Source organism: Lissotriton helveticus, chromosome 8, assembly GCF_964261635.1.
Source record: "Lissotriton helveticus chromosome 8, aLisHel1.1, whole genome shotgun sequence".
Lineage (NCBI taxonomy): Eukaryota > Metazoa > Chordata > Amphibia > Caudata > Salamandridae > Lissotriton > Lissotriton helveticus.
The window spans coordinates 255,786,483-255,809,595 of NC_136069.1; positions in this window are offsets into that span (position 1 = coordinate 255,786,483).

The following is a 23,113-nucleotide window of genomic DNA, read 5'->3' on the forward strand; positions in this document are numbered from 1 at the left end:
ACTGCAGAGATACATACATTATTATCAACTAATTCCCCCGTACATTTCGCGGAAATCCTGAATGAAATCTTAAATATTTCTGATACCAATGGGGTCTCAAAGGTATTTAAGACAGTATTTTCAATGGCATTAACACCATTCAAAGCCATACTGGGTATTTTTCCAGATTTCGTCCATTCGATTTTTGGCGGACTTCCCCTGATCTTGGGACTAATTGCAGGAATCCTATTCTTAGTCCTTATTTTTCGTTATGGCAACCCATGTCACAGACAAAACTCTGGCGACAAGAGAAGAAACAATCCTAGCCATTGGATACCGGGACCGGATATCAAAAATCCTGGGACTCTCCCAGCTTAGAGACCTGAACATGACTTGGTTTCTATCATTTCGACCAATGTGGCAAAGATGTGTTTTACCTGTATTAAGGTGTCTGCTATGCGGAGAAGAATGCGTGTTAGACACCTGTCTGACGCTACAATCGGATGCGCCAATGGATGCAGAAACATTGTTGAGCCCGATCAAGGTTCATGCTTTGTGCTGCCCTCAGAGGCTACCAATCCTGATGACGGCATTCGTGGAAGCTTCACCACTGCGATTGATGGGTAGTGAAGTTCAAGATGAAAGCAGCATCGAACAGGTACGACCTTCTGTCAGCAATGCGAATCAGAATGTCAATGGAGACAATCATGCACAAGAATGCATGATTACACCTATTTCCGAGTTAGTAGAACTTTCCCAGAAAGCTGTTGACAGTTTTTTCGAAAGCCTAAATGATATGATGTTCTCACCCGAACAGAAATAGAGACTTTTGAGCAAGCTCGCACACGGCGTTCCCTGAATTCGGCCTTCAACTTTAAATAATAAAGTCACATGAACTATTTTTCACTCCAGTTCACGGACAGCAACTCTTTCAGAAGCCCCAATTCATTTTTTCGGTTTTTCGGGACACTTATCTTCTGCTTAAAGTAAGAAACTATTCCTAAAGAACTAAGATTTCTATTTTTAGATACTTTATAGACTTTATCTGCCCGCTGGTATGTTCACAAATATTTTATTCTGTGATGGAATGGTCTCGAAACTTTTTTCTGTATTTAAGAAACCATTTCATGTGTAATTCTCATATACCAAATAAGCAATAATGTATACAAATGCGTGCTAACTTTAGCATTATTCCATAGCTTGAGTGCATACAATATATATGTCTGCAATTTTTCCGTATATTTGAAGAATTTCAAAATGCATTTATGTATTTTGGGGTGGTAAGGTATACACACTACTCTATAGTATGTTGTACTATGTTATACTATGCCTAGATTAGTAAATATGTCCATAGTTAGCGTGGAGTGGGTGTCATGTATTCCTATAGGTTCTGAATCGATCCCCCTATTCCTGACCCTATTCTAGTTAAACAAACCAACAAGTTAACTAGCAGTCAGCCCATGAGGCAGAAAACCCCCATGATGCAGATACCGTTATCTGACGCAGTCACACTACGGCACAGGAACGTGTTATCTGATTAGGTCATAACGCTTGCGATCTAATTAGACAAGCGATATTCCTCCAGCCCCTGATAAGGCATACGGAGTTCTCATAACAAATCAAACCTATGACAACCTGGGCAAAACCCTGCGGCCATTGTTTTGATTTCACCGAGAACTTTAGTAAAAGAATGTGCTAACGAGCAAGTCGTATGACATCCTTATTGACGTATCTATGTCCATCCTTACGTCAATCTCGGCACCTTAAAGGTATAAATATTACCGATCTTGCCCTATGCAAACACACGCGTGGTGACGAGACGGAGCAGCCATACTTGCCGAAGCCAAGAGCAGAGCAGACCCCGCTGGCAGCAGCCCCGCCTTTCTGACGCGCTGAGAGACGCGCTGCTTTCTCCTGCCGAGAATCCAGCACCGGCGTTTCTGGGTAGCCCTCGCAGGCAGCCTGGAATATCGAGACCAGAGAAAGAGATACCATTCCTCATTCATCCTAACTTCCAGGTACAGAACTGAATAACCCCTCACAGAGAATTCCTTAGTTATTCACTTGGCAAAAACAAACTTAACTTAAACTGTAACTTTCTATTCCCGCCCACGTATTAGGCTTAGGTCAGGTACACGGGGTAGGCGTATCTAGAAACACCAGTTGAGCACGTTTAGTCAAATGTAAATGTGTATGTAATATATTTTATTCATTTTAAAACATCTTATGGCTTAGAAACCATATCAATGTTTTTACAGTATTATTTTATACTATTGCTTTTAATGTATGCACTTTACTTAGCTATAAGTATTGCAATAATATCGATCCATTTCTCTTGTATGAGAAAAGAGACTGATCAATAAATAACACCTTTTTATTGAACACGCCCGTCTCTTCCTTTTCTCTACATTCTGATGAGACTAAGAATGCACGTACTGACTGAGTAAAATAAATTGCCTTTTGTTCACATGACTCTCGAGATTTACTCTTGATTAGGGGAGAGCAAAGTTGTCATGTTCTATGGTTGTCAGAAACTAAATCCCTTCTTGTCTAATCAGGGAAGTTAAGTCCTCCTTGAACATTCGAGAAAGTTTCTAGTGAACTCTGAGCTAAGCTGGCAAACCCAAAACTTTAAGTCTAGTATCGACAGTAGTAGACCTAGTTAACGTCTGGCCTAGGCCTTTACTGCTGTAGGTATTATTCCAATGCGCAGAGCCTATTGGGATGATAGGAACTACACTACAATACTGGGGCCCAGACCCCTGAACTTTAGAACACTTTTGGATCAAAAAGACTGCCAAGAAGAAGAGGTGGAGAAAGCTGTGTTGGCCTACAGTGGCTACTTCTGTCTTGAGCAGTGAAACTACTGGACTGAACTTTCTGCAATTTACTTTTGTGAGTTTCTCCAAGGGCTTGAGGTAGAGCTCGCCCCCTGTTCAAGAAGTCTCAGGAACAGCAAAGTCTTCAAGTTCTTCTGCCCTCAGCTCTGGGGAGTGTGTGTTTTGTGCTGCAACAGAAGAAAAGCAAGCAACTCGACGATGTCTACGACGACACTGCCGACTCTGTGTCCTGAAGGCACCGCAGAGGGCACTGCTGCAACGTCGCACCGCAACCCTGACCTCATGAAGCCGCCTCTGACGCCGCCACTGAGCCACTGCTTGCACCGCGACCTGGGCACCTCACTCCGCACCGCCTCACTTCACGCTGAAGCCTGGGCACCGCAATAAGCAACGCCGCAATACCGCACCACGACCCTGGTCTCACCAACGACATCGGCTGACGCTGCCACCATGACCTGTGGACACCGCACTCCGCACCGCCTCATTTCACGACGACGCTTTGGCCTTCCCGATGCCGCTGCTCCACGCCGAAATCAACGCTACTGCTTGCACCATGGTTTGAGGGTACTGTTCGTAAAGTTACACGATGCACCGCTCTCATCCCGCACCGCAGCTGTGGCCAACCAACGTCGGCACCATCGACTATCGTTCGTCAGCCAAAGACAGTGCTCCAGCAACGACGACACCGCTGCATGCAATGTAACCTGCCAGCACCGTGACGAGCACCGCCTTCACTTCGCACTGCGACCCTGGTCTGATGCCACCACTGAGCCGCTGCTCGCACCGCGACCTGAGGGCACCGCACGCCACACTGCTGACCTTCGCACCGCAGCACAATAGAACTCCTGATCCCAACAGAAAGGAGCTCAACCTACAACGCAAGTGACTTCAAGGACCTCGGGGCCCTGCATCTCTAACAGGTACTGTTTGCGGGTCATCCTGACACCGTAGCTGGTACGCGATGCTGCGACCAGCCTGAACAGTTTCGATTTGTTTGCTCATGATGCCGTGATAGCCACGGGCGGAGCTATCGACATCAAGGAACGGTTTTTGAAGCTTATTTTGATAACTGTAGATTTTTAAGTACTGTATGGTGGATTCTTCTCATTTTTGGTCTTGTATATAAAAATATTGGCTATTTTTCTAAACTGCTGTGGTGTCCTTTTGAAGAGCTTACACTGTATTACTGTCGGTTATGTGCAAATGATTTACACACTGCCTCTAAGATAAGCCTGACTGCTCGTGCCAAGCTACCAAGGGGGTGAGCAGGGGTTATTTTAGGAGTGTAACTCTCTAATTCTGACTAGGAAGAAGGGTCCCTACTTGGACATAGGTGCAAGCCTTTGCCAACTAGAGACCCCCATTTCTAACAAGCATGCATAGAAAGAGGAAATCACCTCTGGGTACTGGTTATGTACAGGAAGGTGTCCCTTCCTGCACATAAAAAATAATTTAAACAAGGACGTTTTGCTAGTTCTCTGTGTGCTAATGCAGCACACATAGAAGTTGTAAAACGCCATTTCCGATTGTTTATGTGCAGGAAGGAAACCCTTCCTGCACATAAAGAATCAACCCTGTGATACAAGCATCCTTGCACCATGGTGCAAAGGTGACTATGTCGGCGCATGGCAGCAATATTTGCGCCAGTGCAGGGGGAAGCACAGGGATGCAACATATTGTTGTAAATATGTTGTATCCCTCTGCTTCCAAACTAACGCAGCGCAGAGCAGCAAAATGACTTGCTGCACCGCAGTTTAATGTAAATCTGCCCCTAAATGACCACATAATTCATTTGCCATGTGAAGGGCCGTTAAAGAACTACTTTAATTTCATTGGGGCAGATTTACAAGGAACTGACACATTTGCATAGATGCGTCAGTTTCCTTGCACCAGCGCCAAATGTCCTTGCGCCACCATGGATGTGCTGTATTTACAATAGAATGCTCCATTGTGCAAGGATGAACAGATGCATCAGAAATTCTGACGCATCTGTTGGCTTAAAAGAGACGCATTGCTGGAGTTGCTCAGGAAACTTACTCAACTCCAGCAATGCGCCACAATAGATAGGTGAGTATTGCATCATTCCTTACTCCTGGTCTGAGCATGCATAGGGATTTGGAGGCAGTGAAGGAGTAGAGTGACGCAGTGAAATATTGTAAATTACACTGAGTCAGCTTTACATGGCTTTTTGGGTGGGAACGCCCACCCTGCATACATTATACCTGACGCAGGTATAATATGAAGCAGGGCTTTACAATGTGACACATCTCCCTGGATGTCTCACGTAGTAAATTGGCCGCATTGTTTGCACCACCGGTGCATCAAAAAAAGTGATGCAATGGCAGCGCAAGGAGGCGACAGGGGCTTGTAAATCTGCCCCATTGTGTTTGTTGTCCTCCACTTTTTGCCTTCATCAAAAATACCTTTGTGTTTCTGAAGGATGTGTCTGGGATATCTGGCAGCCGTGTGTTATGCGTACATTGTCTCTCTATAGAATTGCCTTAGTTTTTGCACGTCATCAACGAGTATATGCAGGTTCTGTTTTACTGTGTGTAGGCAAGACAGGTGCTGTCACTGTTACGCACTACTGCCCTTAAAAGGTATCATTTATTTTGTTAAACTGCTTTACTCCGTATGTTAGGTGAACTTCTGTCTGCTCAATAGGGACATCACTCTACACATACGCAAGACGGGATTTAAGCATGGGCGGATCTAGCGGATCTCGCGTACGCGAATTTGCGTATTTACGGATTCGCAATACGCAAGATCCGCGAACTCTCGCGGATTTGCGGATTTTTACGTTTTTTGTGTTGGCGAGCGTTCGCGAGGATTTGTGGACCATTTCGCAATTGCGAACTTACTTTTCGGCTCGCAACAGCCGCGACTATGTTGTTTCTACGTCTGGTTTATGATCACAGGTTCACAGCACCCTCTGTTTCACCACTGCCACCCTCTGGTACACCCATGCCACCCTCTGGTACATCCTCACTGTCTGCCACCCATTAGGTTTGTTTATCACTGTAGATTATGGGGGTGAAAAAAAGCAAGCACACCTGCCCTGCTTCAACTGCCATGAATTAATTTGGGGTTTATTAATGTGTCAGTGATTTTGAAAATTCCAGTCTGGCTGGCACCTGCTTCCTTCCTTATCTGTAATTTGCTTTCTGTTGCAGTGAAAGCAAGCACACCTGCCCTTCTTCAACTGCCATGAATTAATTTGGGGGTGATTAATGTGTCAGTAATTTTGAAACTTCCAGTCTGGCTGGCACCTGCTTCCTTCCTTATCTGTAATTTGCTTTCTGTTGCAGTGCAATTTTTTTTCACAGGACCTTTATGGTCTACTTGTAGCTATTCTATGAGCCTGCTGTTTGGGTCATAGCAGGGTCATGGAATAGTTGCAAATAGGCAACTGAACTCTGGAGGGGCCCTCAGGAAGCACTAGAGTGAATGGTTACTAATGTTAAGTTTGAACTTTTGCACCTGCTGATTGCTTTCAGTTTAGCAAAAATCGTTTTTCTGCAATTTCGCGCGATTTGCGGGGCGCGAATCCGTGCTAGATCGATTTCGGAAGCCGCGAATGCGTGCGAATACAAATTTTTTTTTTGCGGCGTGTATGTTCGCGTGATTTTTTGCGTGTTCGCAAGGCGCTTGTAGCTATACCTTTGCGAAGTTACCCTAGCGGTCGTACACGGGCGCGGCCATCTTGTTTGCGTGACGTAATTCCGTTTCCGGCCGCTATGTGTAATCTCGCAAAGTGTGCTGCTCGCTAGTACAATTTCACGCGTGATTGCGAGGAAAATCTCACGCGAACTTACCCACGCGGTCGTGAATGGGCGCGGCCATCTTGTTTCTCATTCATTGCTATGGTTCTGGGCATGCTTTCTGTATCCTCTCTGAATCTCTGCCATCCTTTGCTTGTTTGAAGTTTATTTGATCTAATTTACTTATTATCTATCCCTCTATTTTTCTAGCTCTATATTTTTGTGTTTTCTGCTACTTTTTGTTAATTTTAAACTACTTTTTTAAACTCTTTTATTTTCTTCTTCCCTATTCTATTTCTTCTTTATTATTTAACTCATTTCTGCCCAGACCATGGTAAAGGGAGCCGGGAAGCACCCTGAGAAGGGGAAGGGTCCCGCACCCCGTGCCCGGCTCCCGTGCGGGCGTTTGAGGGGGGAGCAAGTGATGCCACGGGAGATCTTTAGCGCGGAGGAGGTGGCCGCACTCATCTTCCACGTCCAGCGCCGCCTCCCCAAGACGATCCTGGGCGGCGGCAAGATCGCAACCGGCTATGGCATCCGGGAGCGCCGGAAGCGGTGGGAGAAGGTGTGCCGGGCCATGTTTAAGCTCTCTGGGGTCCGGCGCACCTATAACCAGGCCACCCACCGCTGGACGGATGTCATGGACCGGGAACGGGACTAGTTGGACGCGCTCGGCGTAGAGGTCCCCGGGCTTGGTGAGTAGTAGTAGCTATTTCTAGCTATTTCATCACTAATCTGTTTTATCCGGCTCTGTTATTTGCAAATCGTTGTTCTTTACCAAGAGCAATAATGCTGCCGATTACATTGTAGGTAAATTATATTTCAAAATCTTCTATGCATTTCAGGTGCACTGCTCTCCTTCTCAGTAGCCTTGCTTGCTACTATGCTTATTTGTTTTGTATTTTGTGTTCATTTCATTGGCCTGAGAAATTATGTATGAGTGTAGTGTAAAGAACTGCGTAATGCTAGACACTAAGGGTCATATTTTCAATTACCGGCGCATCCCTGCAAAGTAGCAGGGATGCGGCAGTAATTGTGCGCCATGCCACCACCACCACCCATGGGCCCAAAACGTCACAGAAGCCTTACGCATCTGTGCCGTAAAGGTGGCGCATTGCTGGAGTTGCGTGCCAACGATGGCGCAGCTCCAGCAATGCTCTGGGGTGCCCTATCTCCCCAATGCTGCATCAAGCCGTACGTCGGCTTCAAGCAGGCGCAGGGTTTGAGTCACGCATCATTGTCCTAAAAGTGACTGATTGACATCTTGTAGATTTCCCTCAGCCACTTTTAGGATTCGTTCCTGTGCAGGAACGCCCTCCCTTGCGCCGGAACGCCCCCTGATGGTGCAGGGCTTTACAACATGATGCATCTCCCATATGCGTTTTTTTTTTATATATACGCCGCACCATGGCGACTCTTTTGTTCTGCCGCTGCGTCACAAAAGTCACGCAACAATGGAGGAAAATGAGCCGCAAGGGACTTCTAAATCAGCCCCAACAGACTGAAGTCCAGTCCTTCCTTTAGACACATGGCTATAAGACGAAATAGTGGTGGTGGTCGGTGGATTGATAGTTTGAGTATTCACTGATCTGCAAGCAGGATGGACTTAGCCTGTCACTTCGCCTGCTGCGGACTGCTGCCTGCCAGGCCTAGGCAAACCTTTTTAGTAGTCTGTTTATTGAGTTACATAGGAACTTTGAAAGTCAACGGTCCGCAAATCAGGCAATACGAATAACGTAGTATACCACATGAGATAGGTCAATATATCCCGTGGAATAGTTGTCTATCTATTTGCTATTTCTCCAAAATATTTTGTTATTGTTCTTTTGAAATGTTTGATTTGGTTGACAAATCTCCTCCATGTTTTCTGGTCTTTCTTTCTTTCATGTTGTACATCAGCTCCCCCCAAGGGCAAGAGGACACAGGAGGAGGAGGAGGAGGGTGCTGTTCAGGAGGATGCAGGCCAGGATCGGGCAGGCGATGGCTCCTTTGCTGGCCCCAGTAAGTTTTAATTTTAATAAAGAGTACCTATTTTTTCCTAGCGTTCCTCATTCGATTTTTTCTAAATCGTCTTTGATCTTCTTGTAGACTGGATCTAAATTCTTATCCTGCCTCGACTATGACTCCCTGTGGTATTACTAGATTATTCTTATTAGCCTGTGTGTGTAGCTAACTAAGATTGCACATTTGGCAATTCCATTTGACTCCCATTCTAGTCAGCAATAGCTCTATGCACTGAGTGCAGTCCTCTGGGATTGTCCATAATGTCTTTTCAAGTCTTCTAAATGTTTATGCTTTGACAATTGGCAACAATAAAAAGGTGAATGACCACCAAGAAAGAATAAGATACTACTTTACTTTTGGTTTGGATAGGAGGACAATCCATTCTACTACTGTTGCAGGGACAAATCTGCACAAACCGAACTATGAACACTAAATAGTGCATCGTTTATCAATTATAATAGGCGCAGGTAGACTTTCTTTCCACATACCTCAGTGATATCAGACTTTGAAGAACCCCCAATCTCCTTACTGACTAGATAGTGTGGCAGAGTCATTTAGCTCCCTAAGTCACCGATGATTGATCCCCAATGATCATTAGATTATCCTACGCAGGACAAGAGTACGGAGTCACAGTCAAGAAGTGTCAGAGGCACTCATGCTTGCAAAAATTCAAAAAACCTTTAGCTCATCCACTCTAGTCTGGAGGCCCAAAAACCACAGAGTCTATTTAAGTTTAAAAGCTTTATTAAAACTAAACACATTTATTAAAATCAACTTTGTCATAAAAGTAAACGTTTAACTGAAAATGGAAAAGTGCTTAGTGCTAACGATTAATTGGACACATTTCTTGTGGTCGAGCTGAGCTCTCACCTGGTTTGAACTTGAGCTTGACCCTGATCGTGTTCTTAGAAGTCAAGCTTCTGTTAGGAGAAAAAGTGTTGTGTGTTAAAAATAAAAAGCAAGCATTCATCAGTTGTGCCAAAAAGTGCAGCAAGACAACAGCCTTCCCTGGAAAAAGGTACATTTTTACTGTAGAGTATACAGTTACAAATTATTACATTGTATTTCGTTTTTTTTAAATTTCTTTATTCCTCCTAGACCAAATATTATATAGTAGTGAGTGGTGTATTCTAACATTCTTAAATGTACTTTGTAGGTGGAACATCTGGTGGCGGGGCCAGCGCGGAGGTGGTGGTGGTGGATGAGGAGGACAACACTTCTGGGGAGGAGGCGGTGCGAGTGCCGGACGACACCAATGTGCCTGTGAGGGTTCACACGGTGGTGGCGGGCAGAGGTAAGCTATATATTCCTTACTTATTGAGATTGAAGACTGCATAGTGTGCTTTCTGCACGGGTGTATTATAAATCAATCAGGTAGTAGCCTCCTCTAAATGTACTTCGACTTAGCTGTGAAGTTTTTGGTGAGAAAAATCCCAATAAGATCTTAGATGAACTTGATGGATGGGATGAACGAAAAACGATAGAAGGGTGTAAGTAAGTGTGGAAGGACGAGAAATTTTATGATGGCTGGCAAAGAAGAATGATATGTGTTTGCTTGGCCCCCGAGGTGGCTGGGAAGGAAAGAATATGGTATGGTGCATGGCTGGGTCAATGATGAAGCAAGGATGGGTGGAAGGACAACAGCCTGGGTGGGTGAAACAGAAACTGTATGTGTGCATATACTTTGAATGGATGGATGCCTGGAGCATGGTATTATCTGACTCTTAGATAGCACATGTGTATCTAGAGAGAGTAGATGGTCACTGGATGAACTAAGTGTTACCTTGAAGAGCATGTAACACCGCACCCGCACGTCCGTTCCAGTGTAGGGAAGGCAAGGAAAAGAAATTGTAAAATTGTCCAATACTACCATGAATAGTAGCAATAGTTTGTATTGCAACTACAAGCACAGCATATATCCGGTTATTACTGTGGACACTCCGTACCTCTCTTAATAACTTTAGTTTAGTAGTAGTACGTCATTCATGTGTGGGTGTATCACTGTTCACTCAATAATAAGCAAAGCACCTAAAGTCATCCCATATGTCATCAAATACATCCCATGTGAAGTGATAGATAATCAAATTATTTAGCTTCTTCATTTTCCTTTTCTAGTACTCATTTGCACTGTAGGGTGAAAGGTAAATTAATTAAGCAGTAGCCCTTGTAACAGAGTATTCTCAGTGCCACCCATAATAGAAAAGTAATAGCTTCACCACCTGCATGTACTGGACCGGTACAGTAACGCAAGTCTGTCTCACTCATCATGGTGTGCGTCTGTTTTTCTCGGGTGCAAGTTCACTGCGCTGGCATTCTGCCGGCTTGCATAAGATAACGTACCAATTTTCCTAAACAAGAGAGAAGAAGAAGAATAAGACTGCTGTACTGTCATAGTCGACTGTAATGGAAGTCCATAGTGGTCGTAGAATTTGTTCATTAAACTACCACTAATGTTAGAGCAAGGATGCAGAAGTGGGAGGTTAGATAGATACTGTCCTCAATAGTTATGTACTGTGCTTTCAATTTGCTACTTGTACTGTGACACAACTTTCGGCTCAATCACTTTGTGTTATTAATGTTAAGGAGCATTGGTTACAGACTATGCGTTTCTTTCTTCATATAGTTGCTCCTTCCAAATCGACATCACAGAGGGAGCAGGCTCGAATGGCCCGGCAACGGAGGCTGGATGCCACTGTCGCCGAATATCGGCGGCTGGTGGCCCTGGAGGAGGAGGAGGACACGCAGTCGACCGGTGCAACCACAACATCCTCGACTGGGACAGCTGCATCCTCCTCCGTGACCCCACGGGCTGCCAGCCAGCGCAGTGCTCCAGCGGTACGGAGCCGGGCTAACAAAGCCAACCGCCACCGCCAAGCAGCAAAAAGACCAGCTGCCCCCCACAGGAGCTGCAAGGCACGCCAGCGCCGCCTAGGAGTCAGAATGTCCTACCTGGAGCAGGAGGTCCTTAGGTACAAGTACTTGGTGGAGGGCCTCCGCTCCGACCATGCCACCCTCCGCAAGGAGTATGATGCCCTGGCCGCAAAATTCACCAGCACCCTCCAGTAGTGGAGTGTCCCTTGTCCTTTTTTTAGAGACTTTTGGGGGGTGGGATTTGGGAGTTGGGTTCTTTTTGGGACTTTTCAAAGACAATCGTTGGGGTTAGGGAGGGTCTTGAGGGAGATTATTTTGTTAGGGCTACTTTTTTAAACTTTATCTGACCATACCTGTTTTTTACTGCTTTTCAGTCTAGTGGGTGGGGGTGTAACAGTAAGTTTGTTTTCCTGAAGAGTCCTAGGACTTTAGCAGTACTACCGTCAATCTCTCGTCTAGTCCTAATACTCCATTATACTACCTCCCACCAAACGCATATCTTACCTGTAATTTGTGTTAGAAATTAGGGCTAGGCCCAGGGCTGGCTCCACGTGAAATGGGGATTAAGGTTGGCAATCCTGGGCGGATGAAATTTCCTCATTGCGGTGGTACTAGTGGTGTGACACAGTGGCAGTTGCATGCCTATGGAAAAAAAGAAAACGAAACCTGGTTTGTCCTTACTGTAGCATTACAACGGTTACGGTACGATCGAGAATATAGCAGGTGACAGTACACTAGAACAGTGCAACAATGTAGCCTAACAAATGATAAAGTATTGCAAGTATAACTAGTACTTGCGTTGAATTTATTTGACATTGGCTCCTACTACTACAAGAAATAGTACTGAAGCTGAGTAAGTCTAGAATATATCCTCGTATTCCTTCACCAGCCTGTTGCTATGACCTTATCTTCCCCAGCAAGTGTGTGGAATTATTGATGTCATTTAGTCAGACATCAAGCAAAACCACACAGCCCGGGGGAAGAGGGTTAGGGTTTGGAAAATGGATGGGAATGGGGGTTTCTTTTGGGGTAGGTTTTGTTGAGAGAAGAAAAAAAAAGCACAGCATGGACAAACAATAATTGAAGATAAAGAAATCTTTGGGTACAAACTAAAGCTAACCACATGCAGTCACACTCATAGAAGAAAACAATGGATACTGTATCTGTATTCTGTATGTTGTTGGAGTTGTCCTGTTGAATTTGGTAAGTAAGTTGCATGCAGGCAAACAATTCCTCTTATTAGCGGCACTCCTCCATTCCAGCTGACGCTTCGTCCATCAATGTTGGTGACCACTGACAGAAGACACCCTGTCCACTGCCTGCCTGGCGGATGTTGACTGAAACCCGGCCTGTAATTATTGAACGGAAAACAGGAAGTGCTATTACAATACCACTGATAAATAAATATAAGGTATGTACGCTGTGTGGTGCAAAAAGTCAACCTTTGATTTCCCTAATAGACAGTACAATATTTTTGAAATTGCGTACTCTGTCTGAGTCACCTTTTTAAGGATAAATAAGTATGGCCAAAATAATTTAGCGGATCTTTCCCCTCAAGCTAGGTGTACTGTAAACTGTGTTTTAGAACAAAATTAGACCTTCCCAGCAATGCTCCCACCAAGACCCTTACTAAAGCCAGTCGCAAAAATGTAGAAGACCCCCAATCAGATCTCAAAAAACGAGGCCTAGCAGAAAAATGGTGACAAAACGTACTTTGAAAGTAAAAGTAGGCACAAATACACCCTTACCCACCATGGATTGTATTCAAACCACTTGCAAGCAAGCAAAAGTATCCATAGCCAGCATCGCTCCAAGAGTGCTCTAAAACCCCAGAACTGAGTTGCAATAGAACACCCCGAAACACATGCAAACCTGCTGCTAGGGCTAACCCTAACGAACCCTAAGTTACAAAAAGTGCCAAAAGGTTTTTCCTTATGGATTTTGTCCAAAACACTTCTATCCGGTATTAGACCTTCCCAGGAATGCCCCAAGACCCGCCAACCCACCCGCAAAAAAGCACGCGACAACACCCCTAAATAGCCAAAAAGCTAAATCTCATACTTACAATATCTCTCGGCCTTCGGTCCAAACGCGCTGTGCAGCTAGGTCATCATCATAACTCCTGATTTCCACCACGGATTTCCTGAAAAGCAAATGCAATCAAGATTAGACTGTCGCAGCAGTGCTTCGACAGAGACCCCGCAACCCACCCACAAACACCAGGAAGCCCCCCCAAAACGCTACATTGAGCAAGATGTCAGAAGAAATAGCAAAAAAAAGGCTTTTCCTTATGGATTTTGTCCAAAACACTTCTATCCGGTATTAGACCTTCCCAGGAATGCCCCAAGACCCGCCAACCCACCCGCAAAAAAGCACGCGACAACACCCCCAAACAGCCAAAAAGCAAAATCTCATACTTACAATATCTCTCGGCCTTCGGTCCAAACGCGCTGTGCAGCTAGGTCATCATCATAACCCCTGTTTTCCACCACGGATTTCCTGAAAAGAAAATGCAATCAAGATTAGACTGTCGCAGCAGTGCTTCGACAGAGACCCCGCAACCCACCCACAAACACCAGGAAGCCCCCCAAAACGCTACATTGAGCAAGATGTCAGAAGAAATAGCAAAAAAAGGCTTTTCCTTATGGATTTTGTCCAAAACACTTCTATCCGGTATTAGACCTTCCCAGGAATGCCCCAAGACCCGCCGACCCCCCCGCAAAAAAGCACTCGACAACACCCCCAAACAGCCAAAAAGCAAAATCTCATACTTACAATATCTCTCGGCCTTCGGTCCAAACGCGCTGTGCAGCTAGGTCATCATCATAACTCCTGTTTTCCACCACGGATTTCCTGAAAAGCAAATGCAATCAAGATTAGACTGTCGCAGCAGTGCTTCGACAGAGACCCCGCAACCTACCCACAAACACCAGGAAGCCCCCCAAAACGCTACATTGAGCAAGATGTCGGAAGAAATAGCAAAAAAAAGGCTTTTCCTTATGGATTTTGTCCAAAACACTTCTATCCGGTATTAGACCTTCCCAGGAATGCCCCAAGACCCGCCAACCCACCTGCAAAAAAGCACGCGACAACACCCCCAAACAGCCAAAAAGCAAAATCTCATACTTACAATATCTCTCGGCCTTCGGTCCAAACGCGCTGTGCAGCTAGGTCATCATCATAACTCCTGTTTCCCACCATGGATTTCCTGAAAAGCAAATGCAATCAACATTAGACTGTCGCAGCAGTGCTCCCAGACCCCAAAACTCACCCACAAACACCCGGAACCCCGCCAAAGAGCACCTCAAAGGCAAGCAAGTCAGCAAAAACGGCAAGAAATTTCCGCCTCATATTTGGTCCAAAAAACTTTTATCCGTTATTAGAGCTTCACAGCAATGGGCCCAGAGCCGTCAACTCACCCGCAAAGAAGTAGAACACCCCCACAAGTGCTGAGTCTTTCTTCATTGGGCGTAATCCAGCCCTCTGCTTTGAGGGAAATAGGAGGAGGAGGATAGAGGAGCATGTTCTTCTGAACTTGTGAACCTGAGGAATGTAGACTGCGGCACCTTCAAATCAATAAGCAAACAAGTGAAGACAGTTCTGCTGATGGGCTTGTTTTTGGGATTAGGTGATTAAAGTTTGAATTAAATTAACTGTGCAAAACAAAGAAAGACAGACACACAGGAATAAAAGTGAATAAGGACGAAAGTTATTGATTCATTGTCTCATTTTCAGGGCTCGGTGTCAGGGAATAAGAAGAAGATTTCGTCATCATACTCTGCGAATTCAGGCAGGATGAGGTCAGCGTCACCGAACAGAGAACAAATCCCCTCATCTACGTTGCCGTCCTCCTCGTCTTCATGCGGCGTGCTTTCTCGTATTTTGTAATCTGGTGGTATGAGGTGCTGATTCATCTTGATCATTGTTAGCCTCTCCACATTTTTGGGCGAGAGGCGGCTCCGTTTGGGAGTTACAATGCCACCAGCAGCACTGAAAACACGTTCAGAAGACACACTTGCGAGTGGGCAAGACAAATAGTTTATAGCCAGGTTGGAGAGCTGTGGCCACAATTGTTTTTTCCCATGCCAATACTGCAATGGCTCATCATTAAGAAAGACCTCTGTTGAGTCATTCAGATAGTCCTGCACCATCGACTCAAGGTCCTCAACGGTTCCTCCACTTTGCTTACTTTTTGCTGTGCCTGTGACCTTTTTTTGAGAACCATACCCAAGCAAAGTCAGCCAATCCGCTTCAGCAGCCACTGTTACTCTTGTGTGTGGTGCAGATGATCCGGTTGCCGGTGTCTTTAACGGCTGAGAGGTCACTTGTGCCACAGCCACAGGTGCAGAAGTGGATTTTTTTGACTGGGGATGGACTGCTGATGCTGATGCTGATGTACTGCCTTCTCCTTCAATATCCTGCCGTTCTTTTTCAAACCTCTTGGCTGACCAGGCTAGCCAACGTTTGTACTTTTTAACATCTTCATCAGCAAAAGGAAAGAATGCTTGGGCTGCCAGCGCCTTTTTGTAGCGTGGATCCAGAATAGTAGCACAAATGTAATGCTGTTCTAAGTTGATCTTTTTAAGACGTTCATCACCACGTAGGCGCTCTAATAATTTCTCCGACAAAAGAAAAGGGTCTTTGTTTTTTTCATCTTTTTCTAACTCAGAAGACACCGCCTTCAGTTGGTGCTCCAGCATGCACAACAATGGGATAGCTTTTCCCAAATTACCGTCCTCCTGGCTGACTGCACGCGTGAAGAACTCAAAAGGACGAAGCATGTCTGTCAGGCTTTTAACTATGTCCCATTGCGCCGCACCCATCCGCAGGTCCTTCTGAGCTGTACCCTCTTTTAAGAAATAGTGATCGAGTACCGTATACTGCTCATACAGACGCTCAAGCATGTAGAAGGTTGAGTTCCAGCGTGTTACCACATCCTGGATGAGTGCTTTCACTGGCATTCGACGTTCAAGTAGCAGGCTCCTCAGATGCTTCCGGGCCTTAAAAAAATGGCTGAAATGGTTGCACATTTTGCGGCAGGTGGCCATTACCTCGCACGCTGGACTGTCTTTATCACTCAAGAATTTTTTAACTACCAGGTTGATACAGTGCGCCAAACACGGCACTCTGAAATAGTCACCCAGCGCCATGGCCTTAACTACATTGGCGCCATTATCCGTGGAAACATAACCAATCTTGCGTTTTTTTGGGGACAGCCAGTGAAAGACCTTTTTGTTAAACTCGTCCAAAATGTTTTGTGATGTGTGACTTTTCTCCAAGCCAAACATGGCTAGTGTTGCATGTTTACGAGCAGCTTTAAAAACTTGGTCCGGGTCAACACCTGCGTTTAGCTTTGCTTTAACACCTAAAAAAGAGACCCAGTGTGCAGTGATGCACATGTAATCAGCGCCTGCGCCATTGGTCCACATGTCTGTTGTCAGATGTAGTGTGTGAACAGCACTCTTCTGCAAAGCTGCCCCAATCGCCTCCAGCACATCTTCATGTAGTGCTGGAACCGCAACTCTGGCAAAATAGAACCGGCTAGGAACCTTCCATTTAGGGCAGAGCGTTGCCACTAATTCTAGAAAACCTACCGCTTCTACAAAAGAAAAAGGGAGAAGGTCCACAGCTAGCATTTTAGCCAGCTTAGTGTTATACAGACGCGTCAGTGGGTGGTTGCGTTCATATGGCGCGTCTGAAGAAAACATGGTTCTAATGTTGCCCTGGACCAAGCATTTACGGGATGATAATGACTTCGTTGACCCAATTATGCTCGCTGGTGAACTTTTGCGCGTTGGTGTCTCACTCGCTCCAACACTCTTAGTGTGCCTCACATGGGGTGTGCTGCTGACAGGGGTACTGGGTGTAAGTGAAGTGTTTGACACGTCTTCTTCCTCCTCGTCATCATCAGATGCAACATCAACGTTTTCTTAACTTCCAATTCGGGCTTCCTTGATCGCCTTTAGGTGCGCAAACCATTGGACAGTGTGCTGTCTCCTAAGATGACCTCTCTAGCCTCCGGTACCATAGTTGGTACCAAACTTACCACGACTAACTGCAACCTTACAAATGGTACAAATGGCGAACTTTTCCCTTTTTGGGCAAACAGTAAAGAAGTCCCAAACTGGGGACTTGAAGTGTCTGTGGGGGCCGGAGGAGGCGGCGATACTGGTGGTGGTGGTCATGCTGCTAATGCAAGATGAAGTGGAGGATCTGGATTGCCCAACTTTTGTACGTTGTGCACTTTCACCGCCACTAATTAAGGTCGAGGTGGATGGAGGTCCCTTCTTGTGAGAAAGAAATATGGAAGCGGTACGAGTTGGTGTACTACTTAACTCCAATGATTGTGGTGTTTCCACTGCCTCCTCGTCGACAACATCGTCATCATCACGCTCAGCAGCTTTTCGGGCTAGGGTCAAAATGTCTGTTTGCTGCATGCCCGCTGGGGCTGCAGTGACCTTTATGATGACTGGGTCGTCGTTGTCAGAGTCTTCATCAGCAGCAGTATCCGCCACTTCTTGTTGAGCCTCATCATCACACTCCATAACTCTGAGACTTTGGACGAGCTTCCTTTTACGCTTAACTACCTTTGTCAGATCATGTGCCTCACTCTCAGACGGCAGTGGTGCTGGTTCCCAATTTTGATCCGTATCATCAGAAGGAGGTGTGCTTGAAGAAGATGTAGACACCACCCTTGATCTCTTCCTTGCTAGGGGTGTGGAAGACAATGAATGATCATCAGGAGGAGTGTCTTCCACAAATGATACCTCGCCTTGATTGTCGATTTCCTGATGTGCCCCTACTTCGGGAGGAACAACTATTGTGGGCACTTGTGACCCTCCATGCACCTCTGCTTGCGCATCTCCCTGCGCTGCCTCTCCTTCCACATGTACTTGGGCTTGTACTTGCACATGTGGTTTTTGTTGCGGCTGTGGTTGTTCAACACTCGTCGGATGAGTTACAACAACCTGTGTTGATTGAGGGACATTGCTGCTACTTTCTTGCGATGAGCCAACATCACTGGTCGATGGTGATTGAACAACTAGACTAAGTGCCTCTGCAGCACTGCGGGCTTGGACTTAAGTTGGCGTGGTGGTGGTGGTGGCACTGAGCCCAATGGAGCGGGGGTGCTGCTCCCAGCTTGGTCCCCAGCAGATCCCGCAGCTGCTGCAGGCATACTTTTTTTTTTACTCCCAAAAAAAGGGGCGGCCGGCACACCAGTCTCCTTGGTAACTTGCTTCTTCTGCTTCTTACTGGCAACTTTCTTGCTAGAGGAGCTACGGGTAACTTTTTTTGGGGCCATCTTCTTCAGAACAGCAGGCAGCAGTTGCACGAGTTGCAGAGTTGTCTGTGTCCAGACGTGACGTGACGTTATGCTGCACACACACACCGCTGCAGGACTTCTTCCTGGCACTGGTGGTTCTCTAGAGTCTTGTGCACCTAAAAGCAATGGAAGACAGAGGAACATCAGTTCAGTTATACACCCCAATAAAATGGAAAAACACAGAAAAATAAGCACAATCCCATGCCATCCATGATGTTTACATTCAAGACACCACACAGAAAGACTAGGCACATGCAACACTCACTACCCCTGGGGATAATGGATGAAAAGTAGGCTAAATAAGTGCAGGCCTCAGACACTGCCTCTCTTCAAAATGGCCCCTTGCACCCCAAGCACATGTTGTCTGTACCAGCCAGCACTCAAGATGGCCACCACAACCACCCACATGGCCAGTCCACATCAACAGTACACCCCAAAAAAACAGAAAAACACCCACAAATCACCACAATCCAATGCCATCCAGGATGTTTACATTAAAGAGAGTGAGACCACACTACAGGCACACTCAGTCCATGCACCACTACCCCTGGGCAAAAGGCCACACCACCAGCCCCAAAAAAACGACAAAAACCACAAAAAACTGCAGAATCCCAGCCCATCCATGACCTCAATGGTGTTTAAATTCAAGAGGACACCCCACAGAAAGACTAGGCCCATGCAACACGCACCACCCCTGGGCAAAGGGCCCCACCAGCAGCCCCAAAAAACGACAAAAAACAATAAAATCAGCACAATCCCAGCCCATCCATTGCCTCAATGGTGTTTAAATTCAAGAAGACACCCCACAGAAAGACTAGGCCCATGCAACACTCACTACCCCTGGGCATAATGGATGAAAAGTAGGCAAAATAAGTGCAGGCCTCAGACACTGCCTCTCTTCAAAATGGCCCCTTGCACCCCAAGCACATGTTGCCTGTACCAGCCAGCACTCAAGATGGCCACCACCACCACCCACATGGCCAGTCCACATCAACAGTACACCCCAAAAAAACTGAAAAACAGCCAAAAATCACCACAATCCAATGCCATCCATGATGTTTACATTAAAGAGAGTGAGACCCCACAGGCACACTCAGTCCATGCATCACTACCCCTTGGCAAAAGGCCACACCAGCAGCCCCAAAAAAACTACAAAAAACACAAAAAACAGCACAATCCCAGCACATCCATGGCCTCAATGGTGTTTACATTCAAGAAGACACTCAACAGAAAGACTAGGCCCATGCAACACTCACCACCCCTGGGCAAAGGGCCCCACCAGCAGCCCCAAAAAAACGACAAAAAACAATAAAATCAGCACATTCCCAGCCCATCCATGGCCTCAATGGTGTTTAAATTCAAGAAGACCCCCCACAGAAAGACTAGGCCCATGCAACACTCACTACCCCTGGGCATAATGGATGAAAAGTAGGCAAAATAAGTGCAGGCCTCAGACACTGCCTCTCTTCAAAATGGCCCCTTGCATCCCAAGCACATGTTGCCTGTACCAGCCAGCACTCAAGATGGCCACCACCACCACCCACATGGCCAGTCCACATCAACAGTACACCCCAAAAAAACAGAAAACAGAAAAACAGCCAAAAATCACCACAATCCAATGCCATCCAGGATGTTTACATTAAAGAGAGTGAGAACCCACAGGCACACTCAGTCCATGCATCACTACCCCTTGGCAAAAGGACACACCAGCAGCCCCAAAAAAACGACAAAAAACACAAAAAACAGCACAATCCCAGCACATCCATGGCCTCAATGGTGTTTACATTCAAGAAGACACCCCACAGAAAGACTGATCCCCAGCAGAAAAATGTCAATAATATTATTCCCTTCAATTGAATTGAAGGGAATAATATTATTGACATTTGATTCAGGATTCTTGTGTATTTCCTTTTTTTAGGTGTATGAATTTGATTAGATGAATTTATGGTTTTGATTCATCCCCTTGTTATATTCTCTGTGTTCCCAAATTCATTGTGATTTTATGTAATTTTTCTTGATTTTATGTATAAATAAACTGTGCTTATTTTGAACTTACTGTTATCTTATGTTTTTAAACCTTATGCATTGCTCTTAGTTTCCTAGTCTCCATAGTTATAACTGTGTTTATGTTTTTAATATTTGTTATTCTTCTATGTCACTGAGAAGTTGATGTTCGTAAAATTTATTTATCCAAAGGGAATCTTATTTTTGACATAAAGTCCTTTGTTGGTACCCTATCCCTTTGGTTTGGGTCCCTCTCTCTTTTATTAAAGAATAGACTGGCATCCACCTCAAGAGACAAATCAATCCAGTACAGGGGCCCAAAGCTTTTGTTAGGAGGACAGTTCTAACTAATGCCAGGGTTGACGAATACCAAGGCGTCCAAGCCTTAATGCCACCTCATACTCACGTATTCCACCGCCCTAGCTTCCACCTTCTTTATATCAGACTCGCATGTTATTTTTCATTTCCTCGTTTCCACTTGCCACTGTTTGCCTATAATTACTGTCCTCCATTCTTCCAATTTTCCTCCGTTTGTTTTTTGGGTCAAAGTCTAATGATGAAAAAAGTCCATGTTTCCAAAAATTAAGGTCGGTGCCCACCACCAGACAACAACAGCAAAAATATCCACATACAACAATACTCCGTGAAAACAGCACTACCGCAGCACTATTTCGGTTGACTTTTTAAACAGATGTTTTATATAAATTTAGGGAGCGCTAAATCCTTTGTTATTGAGCTAGGTAAGGCCTGCCATTCAGACATTGGTAAGTCTCACATCGTCTGTGTGACGACTTCAGGTAATGTTGTCCATCTGAGGTCTGGATTGAGGTAGGGGGCGGGAGGCAAGGCCAGGGAAGCAGGGTGTGACCAGACGACAGCATCAGGGGTGGTGTGGAACAGAAGGGAAAGCTAGATGTAACACCACCAGGGGGCAGTGCATGACATGAAGGGACTTAGGCAGTATAGGTGTAATGGACCTGCACTCAAAGGCATGCTGACATGCAGGACAAAAGTGGACAGTGGCTATGAGTGGCTGTCCTACACACACTCTCTGTGCCTACTACAGTGCTAACTTGTACCCAACGGACAGATGCATCCGGCATCCTGGATGGTGATCATGCCATTGAACACTCATTGAGAGGACTCTGACAAATGTACCCCCAAAACAGATCTTTCTATTAAAAGCTTTTGTGTAGGCCTTGGCTCTTGAATATTTCACTGCACTTTGAGGTATTTATGTAACAAGTACTCCAGATGCATGTAAGGCAAGCGCTGTTATCCAACTGTTATTTCACAATGTTGTATTCCATCACAATCATAAGGCTGACAGTGATTCATTCGTGTTGGTGGTTGCCAGTGGGCGATGAGTGTATTTTTGTCCCTCCCGGAGGCGCAGTCCACTGGTCGGTTCTGGGCAGGCCATCTGCCCTTCAACTGCTCATTCCTAAAGTAGGTGGGTGCAGTCATGAAAGGGTTCGGAGCCACAGTCCTGAAATGCATTTTTAACATGAGTTAGGGATACACAAAAAAAACGTTTTGCAATGAAAAGTTGTGATTGTGTCACTAAATTAACTAATATTGGTGCTGCTTGGCACAATAATACAAGTCCTCATGCAAAGAAGGCCTCCTTTCTCCAGTGATTGACTTGCATTATATGGTATGTGCATGCAAACCGATGCAAGGACAGCCATTATGGAATGGTGTGCCTGCGCTGTTTGTTTGAATATTTTTATTGGAAATTTTAATAATAAACATTCCACATGATTTTCAAACATAAACTATCAGAATTGAAGACCAGTCAAACAGATTTGCAGAGAAAATGAAAAATACAGTGGCAGCTGCAAGGTTACGGGGTAGTGCGGCGCTGGTAAGGATAAAAAAAAAAATACACTTACCTCCTCTGCCATGCCGCCGCATGCCTCTCCTCCCTGCTCTCCCTGTCCTCTTCAGATGTGCTAGAAGCACCAGAAGCACCCAGGCTTCCGGATTTTCCCAGCCAATCACAATGCTGCATGAGCAGCGTAGTGATTGGTCTGAGGCGCCTGTATGGCCACTCAGGCAGTGGCTGGGAGCCTGGGCACGTTCTCAGCGGTGCTATGCAACAAAGCCCTGTGGAGAACATGCTAAGTGTGCATGACAGTTTGGCCAACCCCAGAGGGCTGTCCAGGCCATCATGTGCACTTAGAGGAGTGCAAACCACTCCTCACTCAGCTCTGATGTCACAGAGCCCAGCCCCTCCTGACTCTGAGTGCCGTATAGAAAAATAAAATGATAATAACATCCTGTTATTATCATTGTCTTTTTCTTTTATGCATTGCTGAAATAGCAGT